This window comes from Perca flavescens, chromosome 2 (genome assembly GCF_004354835.1).
Source record: "Perca flavescens isolate YP-PL-M2 chromosome 2, PFLA_1.0, whole genome shotgun sequence".
Lineage (NCBI taxonomy): Eukaryota > Metazoa > Chordata > Actinopteri > Perciformes > Percidae > Perca > Perca flavescens.
The window spans coordinates 14,005,222-14,017,767 of NC_041332.1; positions in this window are offsets into that span (position 1 = coordinate 14,005,222).

Sequence of the window (12,546 nt, forward strand, 5' to 3'; positions counted from 1 at the left end):
AACAGCAGGGAAAAGTCTGGGGTGAGTAAACAAAATACATGCAAAGTGCCCTTAAGCAAGGCATTTAATAGTTTGACATGTTTGGAACTTGTTTGCTTTCTTGAGAGTTAGATGAGAATATGTGTATGTATATGTAATACCACTTCCATGTTTGTATAGGAAGCTAGGTTAGTTTAGTTTTCAGCTTTTGTACCGAAAAGAAATATTAATTAGTTGACAGTAGGTGGATTTTGATACATTTAGCCAGGCTAGCTGTTTCCTTCAGTTTCCAGCCTTTGTCTGGCCACGCTTAGCATGGCTGTAGCTTCATGTTCATGGTAGGGACATAAGAGTGCTATCAATCTTTTCATCTCTTAATTATCTGAAAAGGTCTGTCTCTATATATATATACATCTGTTACCACAAATGTGTGAAATGCTATTTATCTTATCTTTAAACTGCCATTTTATATTAATGAATTAATTTGAGTTGTTTTAACTTTATACTCTGCCTCTCCTCTCTCTCCCTCTCTCTGCTTGCTATTCCTCTCTGTTCCCTCCCACCAACACTTTTTCTGTCAGTAGATCTAACCAGGCACTTTAGCAGCCCCCCACCTCCCACCCCCCCCACACACACACACACACACTGCAGGTACTTTCCAACACAATGTTCTGCACCACAGTTTCTTTATCACTATAAATAATGCAGGCTCCTTAAACTAATAAGGCAGCACGGCACAGTGAGGCAACATAACAAACTCAAACCAAGAAACACGCAGAGTCCTATTGAAGCATTTTGATTCAACTCATTATTTCAGGCACCCAAAACTGTACGTCTCCATATCACATAGTACATCATAATTAATCTTGTTATTATAATTAATTGCTTTTTGTTGTTGAACCACATGGCGGTTTTACAGAATGGAGCTTTATGTAAGAGACAATTCACTGCATGATTGTCCTTTGTTCCCTGCATTCAAAACCACTTCAGAAAGCTCTTCTACCAAATTAGTCTTCTCTGCGGTCCAATGAGCATATCTAAAGATTAACACACACACACACACACACACACACACACACACACACACACACACACACACACACACACACACACACACACTGACTGACAGCTGATGTGAGGGTAAGATAAAGAGGTGGCCTCCAATTTGCTAAAGGGCTATAGGTCAGAGCCTCTGTACTTAAAGCCTGAGTCAATAATTATTTGTAACCAATGGCAACATCAACATTTTAGAGAAAAAACAATATCATTTTATGATTTATATAGTATTGTCTGCTGTTTTAGCAATGACATTCAGTCAGTCAACTCTTATATGGACGTGATAGTAAATATTCCAAAAAGATCTGAAGAAAGACAAATGGTTGTATTATTAGCTCTTTGCATCCATCCCCTGATAAATTAGAATAATTTACTTGAGGGATATCACAGCTCTCCCTCCTATTGTGTGTCACATTGGCAGAATTCTTCTTCAAGGACATCCAGGACAATAATCTGGCTGATAAAAACGCACGTAGTAAGCTTTTCCTGAAATCTGTCGATGTGGACCTGAGCTAAATCCTGATTTGCTCTGTAAGCCAAGGTGTTAAGGAGCACCTTTTCACGGTATAGGTTATCAGTTCATTTGTCGGAAAAGGACACATCAATTTTCATTCATTTGCCTGACATTGTGGAGGTGAGGGACTTGGGCTAGGCCTACTGCAAGGCCAAAATGTAATCAATCATTCTCTCTCTCTCGAAAAATATATACATAGATACATACATCCGAAATGACAAACAGGCAAATGCACAAACAACTCTGTTTGTGGAAAAGCAATGCTCTTTGTTCTCCTTGAGTTGTATGTGTGTGTGTCTCAGACCCAAATTAAAAAGGTGGGGGTAAAACCAGGTTTTCCTTTGTCACACCATTTGATGTCACCAGGAAGGGAGGGTGGACAGGATGATGGGAATGTCCACGGGGACCGAAAGACTGACCTATGGAAACATGGTGGCACGTGAATATATCCACATGGAAAGACAGAAACACATAGATTTCACACATAAATATGCCTAAATGCTTTTACATTCGCTCAGAAACCCCCAGTGTGCATTTCAATTTTAGACAACAGACTTATGACATACTATACCATTAAAATCTCTAAAAAGGCTTCAACATTTTTGCTTTCAGGAATGCCTTAGGAATGTAAATGTTGTGGTGATCATTTCTTCTTATTTTCACTAGGTCCACAGGTGGACTCCATATTCGTTTGGAGATTAAATGTATTACAGGAAAATCGGATACACATTTTGACAAATATAATGTAGCTAAAAAGCAGTTTCAAAGGGAAGAAAATTCCTAAGGGAATTAAAAGAAATATTAATAGAATGTTTTTAGGGATATCTAAAATTGCCCTTAGAGTATAAAACAGAAGGTAGTTGCTTATTTTATATCTATCTCTAATGGAGTCTGAATCTACTGACTTTTATGTCCATTTATATTGTACAGTAAGACAGTAATTAACATGGCATTTTCATTTCCCAGAGCAATAACAGAATGTCTTCACTCTGAGAGAGCCTGTAATTATGCTATTTGATGAAAAAAGGCATGCACGGCAAACATCTTCGTAAGAGTCAATTAGGTAAGAGTCTCATCCATACATGTGTCAGGGAGTTTAGATCCTAACCTCACGACACATAGCTACATTGTACACTCTTATAACAGATAAACTTACTTGTGAACAGGCCTAAAGATTTATTTATGCAGACAAGTGATATATAACCTCTCAGTTTGCTCAAAAGCTGACCGTACAAGCCTCTAAACTGCTTTTTAATTAATAGCTGATCCTGCTCCTTCGATCTGCTCTCTAATTATGGGGCCCTGGCTTACTATGGATCAGCTGTCCTTGTAATGCACACAACCACAAAACCATCTGCACACACACACACACACACACACACACACACACACACACACACACACACACACACACACACACACACACACACACACACACACACACACACACACACACACACACACACACACAGACAGACACATCACGCATACCTCTACACCATTAAGCCGGATGTTGTACTGTATTCAATTCATTATGGGAGGTAAATATTTTAACAGTTTACCAGCCGGAAACATTGTCTGAATGAGTCTTTGGGCCTCAAGTCCCACAGGCTTAGAATGAGTTGACATTTTTAAATACGATCGCACCAAGATAATGGTGTTTTCTGCCCGATCAATAGCTGTTAATGTGTGTACAGTGACACAGTATATCAGCCTCTGGGCGGGCCGCCAGCAGGTGGAGAATGACTCCAGTCAGCACTTTGGGAGATGGGAGAATAGGGGAGGGAAGGAGAAGAGAAGGGGGGGGGAGCAAACACACACATGCATACTGTAGGCCTGGTGATGCCTTGACATTGCATGTATTTGCTGTGTTGGTGCTGTGTTAGTGCCGCAAAGAGGGTGGAGCCAAGGGGGCTGAAGTTTCTCTCATCATGGATTTAAGAAGCTGTCTCTGATAGGTTTTGCAGCACTGCAGTGTGGACGTGAGATGGACAAGAGAAGAAGACAGACAAAAGGAGGAGGAAAGACATGCGCCTCCTTTTGTTTCGAAATGCACAGAAAAATGTGTGTGTGTGTGTGGTGTGTGTGTGTGTGTGTGTGTGTGTGTGTGTGTGTGTGTGGCATTGTCTGCACAGCCCAGCTGTAGATAAAGACGCCCATGGTTCTTCAGTGATGGATGTTCAAACCTTGCCTCACACATAGCTTGTGACACTGCACATGAGTTAAGTGAAATAAATGGGATGTGCTGACCATTCATAGTTTTGTTTGTTGTCCAGGGAAACACTCAGCAGCAGTCCTTTGCTAGTCTTAATGTATCTTCTTAAAGCTTCAAGGTTGAAATAGATATGGCACAGGCACAGGGGGGAGTAAGGTGATGACGGTACTGTTCAATACTTTAGCACCACCCACCTAACCACCTACCCACACACCACACATCACATACAAAGACATTATAACCTTCAGTGGGTGAAGGTTGCATGCAGCAGTTAAAGGGGCAATATAATTTGGTAGTCACTTCACAGCGAAACCACCAAAAGAAATAATTCAACCGCCAAAAAAGTAGTAGGCTTATATGGTACACTTAAGCATTTATAACTTGCAACAAATGGCTTTCTTAATGGTTAATACATAATTTTTATATTCATCACTATGATATCACGAAAAGGAATTTTTTTTATATAACATTGCAATGCAAAAGTTGTTCTTTTAACAACTTTTTAAGATGCTCCAAAATGTTCCATCCCATTATAACACTGTCACCCCACACCAGAGGCAATGGTTGCTGGTTATTTTACATTTTTAAATATCTGCAAACATTTAGGTAAAAATGTCAAACTATTCTATGTGAATGCACAACATATTTCCATAGGCAAATTAATTATTTACTGGGATTTAAACTGGTGTCAAAATTCTTTTGATGCATTTTATATTTTGTGTGACCTCCATTTCCTTTCTAAGGGCCCTTTGATGGTATAAGATGATTTGTTTTCTTGAACCTATACTCAATATTGACTATTGGCGTTTATCATGTTTCAACTTCTTCTAAAGCGAGTTTCTTCATGAAGAGGACAAGTTCAAACATGAATGACCTTCTTGCCTTTAAAAGCAGCAAGTGTGTTTTGCATTATGATGGGCTGCCACGTGCACTGCACATGTCATTTCTAACTCAAACCTGATGCAGGATTTCCCCATTAGTCGTTGACTGCATGTCAGCGAATGAGGAAGGAGTAAAGAAATGACTCATGGGAATTAGGATGATATACAAAAGAAAGCACTTAAAGTATAGGTAAAAATCACTTATTTTGCCATATGCACAACAATTACAAGACCGTTAGCAATGAAAACATTAGATCTCAGGCTGCCTCCAACAATGCTTATACAAATATGTAGAAAAAGAAAATCATGCAAGTAAAAATTACAATCTAAGACACAAAATTGTGCAGATGTAGGGATAAAATATATCATATATTTTTTGCCATTTTAGTCCTTTATTAAACAGGGCAGCTTGAGAAGTGAAACAGGGGAGAAATGGGAAATGACATGCAGCAAAGGGCCGCAGGTCATAACCGAACCTGCGGCCTCTGCGGTAAGGACTGAGCCTTCGTACATGGGGCACATAGATCATATAAATTAAAATAAAATAATATGAAATACACGTGTACACTACTTGCAAAATGAATAGAAGCTAAATGTATATGTGTAATCAGAAGTAATAAATATATATACAGAGATGTAAATGGGAAGTAAAACACACACAAGTAAAAGTATATGAAGGTAAAGTGACAATATAAAAGTGAAGATATCCCACAAATCTGTAAACATGTAAGCTTGCTTTAATGAATCCCTGCCACTGATTGATCAGTGCTAAATTGTTGAAGGCTGCACTATTCAGGGGTCAGGGGAGTATGGACAGCACATCCCCCACCTGCATCCCCTCTGAGCTGCCCTGTGCACATCTGGATGTTTGAAGACTATATATCCTGTGGTGCATGAGGGCTTTGTCAATAAGTCGGCCTGTGGAGGCAGGTAATCTTTATTCCTCCAGCCTGACAGCCTGCGGCCCTTTGTGTGGGGAAGGGAGTGCCCCTTATGTGTCCTTTTCCAGTTCTTACATCATCTGCTGCACATTGGTAGCTACTGAGGCACTAGCTACCGTTTCCACGGTGTGAAACTGGGTGAGATGACAACTTCAAAAGTGATATTGTCTGTAATGCAAAATGTATCCATGTTCGATGATGAGAAAGAAATACCCGCTGACTGTTTTAGTGGAGTTAAAATAATCACAGGAACTTGAGAAACAAAACCTCATCAGTCCAGTCATGCCACCTTAAGTGTTTCATTTTTGGAGATGAGAAATTGTTAAACCAACAATTCTGTGAGAAAATTGCATTGTGCTCAATATTAACACACACAAAACAAACACAATCTAATGAGGGGCTTTTCAAGGTTAGATACTAATCCCCTGGAAGATAAAAATGAAATCAACCTCACGAATGAGAACTTTAGATAAAGTAAAACAAGCTAACCAATATTTTGTAGTAATGATGGATCAAATGATAACGTACAGCATAATGTAAAAGAGAATTATCACCTGACTGCAGTTCCCCTCAGCAACTGAGTGTTTCAGCATATTCTAAGTCCTTGGTTTAATGTCTCACAGCTTTACTGTTATGGAACAGTCTCACTGCTATCATTGTCATTTCCTGCCATAAAGCATGCAACTGTTTTCAGGGTAAAAGTCTTAAAACCCAATAAACACTACCTGCCTAGCACCAAACAGACAGACACAGTTAGTGACTAGCTGGTGAACAGTAGTAGAGCATTTTGCAGCTAAAGAACTGGAGTCGTTTAAGACCATAACAAAGCTAAACAGAGAGCAGAAAGGAGTTCTTGTTATTGAGAAATGAATGCTACTTTGCTATGAATGGCCTTAATAAAATATAATTTAGTGTATTTGTAAATGTGCATTAAGTCCTAAGGGTCGGAAGATTAATGATAGGTTCACACCTGTTCAGCAGCAGAGGAAATGAATGGTCACAATGATGTGGCCTAACAATGATAAAGAAAAGCTAATAATAAAATATGATATTTAATGAATGTTTTACTTGATAATATCACTTAAAATAATGGGTTGTTTTTTTTGGCACATGATGTAGATACTGCGCAACGGCATTACTGCGGCAACTCTCCAGCAGCAAGTGCGAAACAGCAAGTCAAATCATTTTAATATTTTACTGTTTAGGACCAAGAACAGAGAAAAAGAGAGCCCTGAATAAAATCATGACAAAAAGCTTATCTTTCATGTAATCTTTCAACTGATCAGGCTACATCTATCATTGTCGCTCTAACATGAGTGAAAAGGGGAATTCTTAATGCAGGTCATAAAAACAGAATCATTTAAAACTGATCAGAGGAATCTCTTTTTTTTTTTTTTTTTTTTTTTTTTTTAAAGCTTTGAGCTCCTCATCATTTATTATTCCATTTGTCACACTCGCTGTTTTTACTGTTCTTACTACTCCTTCACTTCTAGGTTTTAATTCCCTCATGTTACCTAAATCTCAGCTGGAGCTCAGCGTTGTGACATTTTTATACTTTCAATTTCTCTTTGTTCTCTCTCTCCTCTCTCTCATAACGCTGTGTCATAGTCTGCAGGCTCCATGTTGAATACAAAGCCCTGGGTGGGCTCAGCTGCTCCATTATGGATTAGGCAGTGGTAGCACACACCTCTCGCCCCCAAAGAGCTAAAGGAACATTTTAGAACACGACGGTACACTGTGAGCTTTAGATTCACCATTTGTCTAAAAAATGTCAAATTGTTTATGCACTTCTGTGTTATCCACTTATGCTCTAAACATGACAGGAGATGATAAAGATGGAAATAACAGAACCTATTCTAAAAACACAACCTTGAACTGACATTGCTCATATAAAATACATTTTTGAAATTGGCTGGAGCTTCATGAGGACATTGCCTGGTAATAACCCCAAATGTCTTTATCCAAATGGATGTCTTAATGTGAATTTCATTCCAGATGAAATCTGTTGATACTGTCAGTGGTTGGACGCTGCGGCACCAGGTTACTCTAAGGACACATCCCTGTAGGTTGAACGTGTTTTGTTGCACTCCGGCCCCCTCCCTGTCTTCCTCCAAAATAACGAGTCCCAACTGAATAGGGACCAAGCAGCGCTTATTCTTCTTCAAGTCACTGACTGTATCGCTGAAAAAGTTTGGCAGAAAGTAGCTGTTACATGAAGGAAGCATGGATAAATGTAAGGGAATTGGCATTTACAGTATTTATTAACTGAAGGTCATCACATACTATGACATAACAAAAAAATTCAGGAATGCTTTTTTGCTAATTAGTAGAGGAAGTGATCATGACTGCTGTTTCCTAAGGAGTCCTCATGTAAACGTTAGACCTGTATTGAAAAAGGACTGCAGACTTAACTCTGACAAAATGCCTGAAGCGGGATGTGAAAAAAAATCCTAGGTTTTACCAAAATTGTATATATTTTTTGTAACCAGATTTCTCTCCACAGTACCTTCATTGCAGTACCTTCCTCCCTCTTCCTCCCCAGCTGAAACCTAAAAATAACTTCCTTTTAACATCACATCCAACGTTTCCCTGTGAACGTTCCCTCTGTTTAATCACGGCAGGAAGTGATTGATCACACACACCAGAGAAAAGAATAAGATTTCACCCCAGACAGTTCTGGTGTGATGCGTTTTAAGGTATAGTCTACATGAGAGAGAGGTTTGAATGTTGTAAACTGCTATGAGATCACTATGACATGCATCACATGTGGTAGTTATGGGGCAGCTCTTGTGTTTTGTTGTATAATTCTTGCATAATGCATGTGTATATTTGTACACGCGTACAATTGTGCAAACTATATAGCCTACTGATGGAATATTTGTATTAACAAGTTTGCATTTGCTAATACGTTATATTACATTACACTAATCTGTCAAAATATTAATGTGAAATGTAAAGTTAAATGTTGATCATGTGTCACATCTGGTGTATGTGACTAAAGAATAAAGAAAAAGAAAAACATGGAGCTATTAAGTCACTTAACCTTCACTCTTCAAATGAAATCTTTACATCTAAAACCAAATTCTCTACAATATTAGAATTATTTGAACAAGAACAGTAACCATGCACTCTCCATTTTCTGATTAGTGAGATGCACTTTCCAGCTAATGTAATTGTATTTCTCAGGTTAAATACCCCCAATATCACTTCATCCATCTTACAGAAGCTTAGACGGAGGCCATTAACAGGGCTGCGACCTTCTCCTTTGTTCAGGGAGAAACATTTGCCTTTGGTCAGTCTGTCTGCATGCTCGTCTGTCTGTCTGCATGTCTGGGTGTCTGGCTCTGTCTCTGCTATTATTAGCACCAAGGGGGGAAAAAAACAGCAATGGCTTGGTTAACAGAGAGAAAGCCACGTCACATACAGGGCCTACCTCGAAATGACTCAGTACTGCCAGGCAAGGAAACAGAATGAATAGGTGACGTAATGCTAAACCCTCCTTGAGTGCATTTTCTCCAAAATAATAGTAAGTTGCTTGTCAAAAAAAAGCTATTTTTAGCTGTTGCTTCGACATGTTTTAGGCTCATCCAATTTTCTCAGTGTGCCATTGTCTTAAATGTGACAAATCTGCTCTCCTTAATGTTTGCTATCTGGCTTCTGTATTCATTTTCACTTTGGATGAGAGGGAACTCGTCTCGGTCTCTCTCAGAGCTGTAATCCCCCCAAGGCTGCTGAAGCACAGCAGGATGCTAGCAACAGATTCCAAGGCAACAGCATCAGCAAATCACAAATTAACACTTTGTTTACAGGTACAAAAAGATGGTTAAACATGCATCGCCATCTGTTGCTGAGTAATTTGTTAGCTTACACATTTTTTTACTGACTACCAGGAATTCATGATGGTGTATAGCACCCAAGAAGTCACGCTGAAGTTGCTGGCTTAGTACACTTTACCAAAACCCAGTTGATTGTTGGGTATTATTGGCAAGTTTGCAAGCTAGCAACTTACAACATGCAAAAAGACAATTCTGGAGTTGCTGGAAGGTGTGTTTCTTCAGAGGCTAACTATTTCCTTCTGATAGCAATGTTTGTGCTAAGCTACTGTAGGTTAAACACGTCCTGCACAGAGAGGGATGAGATCTTCTCATTTAATTCCTGGTAAGTCCACAAACAAACGCACCCAAATGATTGTGTATTTAACTAAAATGGAAGAAGTGTCTGTATGTCTGTCCTTTGATTTTCTCAACAACCATTCACCTGATTGACTTCACACTTGGCTAGTGTATTGCTGAGGAACCAAGAAAGTTTTGAGAGCGAGCCCTTGAGGCCTATGGGTCAAATTTATTAGTAGTGCGTTATGCAAACACTATTGAGAGAGGACCCCTATTAACTGTTACACCACTGAACGGCATGCTGGGTACAGCTTGCTCTTCGTCACTTGCTACAGTACATTTAAGAACGGATGAAGAAACAGAGACTTGTAATGTTGTAGCATTAGTGATGTAACTCGGAATTGACGCTTTAATAATCATTGGGAATAGCCTGTGCGTGCGTGCGTGCGTGCGTGCGTGCGTGCGTGCGTGTGTGTGTGTGTGTGTCACACACATTCACATTTTGTCTGCAGAGCCAAGGCTTCAGTCCAGTGATCTGAATTTCAGTGAAGAGGGATGGCTTTGATCCAGAGACGCTGACAAACTGGTCAAATTTACGGCCATGGCCCCCTCGCTCCACATCCTGATTCTCATTTCCACCACCATCACACAGACACTTATTACCAGACAGGACATAAAACATGCTTCTCCCTCAACACAGTCTTTTTTTAATCTCTCAAGAGGCAAAGGCATGGAAAGGAAAGCTTGCCATATTCAGTGAGGAGTGTGCATGTACAGATAATATTTATTAACTTCTCAAACCCCACTGACCAGCTAGTCATCATTACAAATGGTTAATCTAATCATTGTTTCTTAAATTACTTAATTGATTTTATATTAGGTGAAATCCCAAAATGTCAGAATATCTCCATATATGTCATCTAGAATATTTCCATTTGATGGAATGGAATCTGGGGTTTGAATATTTCATTTAGAGTAACCATATTAGAGCTTCAATGAATGGTATATAATATAAATGTAATACTGTCAGACAGTCTGGAATTAGATGATTTCCCCAACACTAACTTCAGTGGAAATTAAACAGGGGAAACTGGATGTTAACTGGATGTTGTGAGAAATCAACAGAGAAGCTCTTTCTATTACAGCCTAAAACAACATTTTTACACAACACTCCGAGCATTTTAAGACAAACATGTGTGCAATAATTATATAGTGACACACTTGAGAAATTAGCTAACTGCAACGTCTGCTGATTGCATTGGGACTGAAGGACCAAACACCCTCTGATAGCTTTCAGTGGCTGTAAATTTCAAATTCATCCAAGAGTTTCCTGTAGGAGGCAATATTTTCTAAATGGTATTCATATGCTTTTATAGCCTCGTAATACTCTCGTAGGTTTTGAGTAAGGGCCAGGGGGTGACTAAGGTGAGACTTAAAATAGAAAGTTGAAGCACTCTTCAAGTTTGAAGCATGAGGAGGGAGGGCTGTTTCATAACAGGGCTTCTACAGTGGCACATCACGGAAAGGCTCCCACCACACCTTCTACTCAGCAGCATTGCAGGGGTATAAATCTTTGAAGAACTGCAACCTGCGTCACGCATGCACATCCAGCGTTAACGCTGTCCCACCCATTTGGTGGGCGAGGAGAGATGGGCTAATCAGGGGCAATCCACAAGGCCTAAGGTCTTAAGGTCTAGGACTGTGTATGTGTATGTGTGTGTGTGTGTGTGTGTGTGTGTGTCTGTGCACTGGCGGGGCTACAAAGATCAATGTACAGTACAGTAGTGGGTAATCCATCATGTCTTTAATACACATCTGCAAGGTGGCCCTGAGAAGCAGAAGAAAGAAGGTGGCATTGCTTTCCAGCCTCTATTGCTCCAAAGAAATATTTATTTTAACACATAAATCAGAGCAACACATGTATTTTCCTCAGGCCTGAAAACATGCAGAATATTACATTACAATATTGGCACTCAACATTGAACTTTACAGGTTAATAGATGCATTTGAAGCATCAATCTAAATGTGCAAAAGAAATAAAACTCCCCACTTAGATTGAGTTGCTCTGTTAAGCATGCTACAGAAGAATGGCATGTTATAATCATATACTACTACATAATTCTGTGAATATTCTCTCCGTCCTATTCCTATAATTGAATAAATTAAATCTCATCTTCATTAATCAGTGGAGGAGGAAGTAAAAGTATGAATAGAAATATGCTATATTCTATACAATATGCTTAAAATACCAATAGTAAAAGTACTCATAATGCAGAATGGCCCATTTCAGAATTTCGTACATTATATTATTGTTGTTATTATAATTATAATAATTATGATGCATTAATGTTTACATTATTTAAATTTTGCAGCTGGTAAAGGTGAGGCTAATTTTATTTGCTTTACTATATAATTCTGGGTGGCTGGTGAATTTCCACCTAGGGATCAATAAATTCATATCTTTCATTAACCTATAAGATTACATTATAGTTTATTTGTTGATTATACATTTTTATCATTAATTTGAATCTGCAAAGTCAATAGTAACTATAGATATGAAATCAATTAACTGAAATAAAAAGTACAATATTTCTCTCTGAAAGGTAGTGGAGTAAAAGTATTAGGTAGCATAAAATGGAAATACTTACATAAAGTACCTCAGAATTGTATTTAAGTGGAGTACTTGAGTAAATGTACTTAGTTACTTTCTACCAGTGTTATTAATGCTGTTACATAGGCTATGTACAAGTAAAAAATATGATCTTTTTCAGTCCACTAAAAAGTGGGTGTTGCATATAAAATAAACACAATGAAAACGTGTGCAGCCTCAATAATGTCAAGTCTTTAT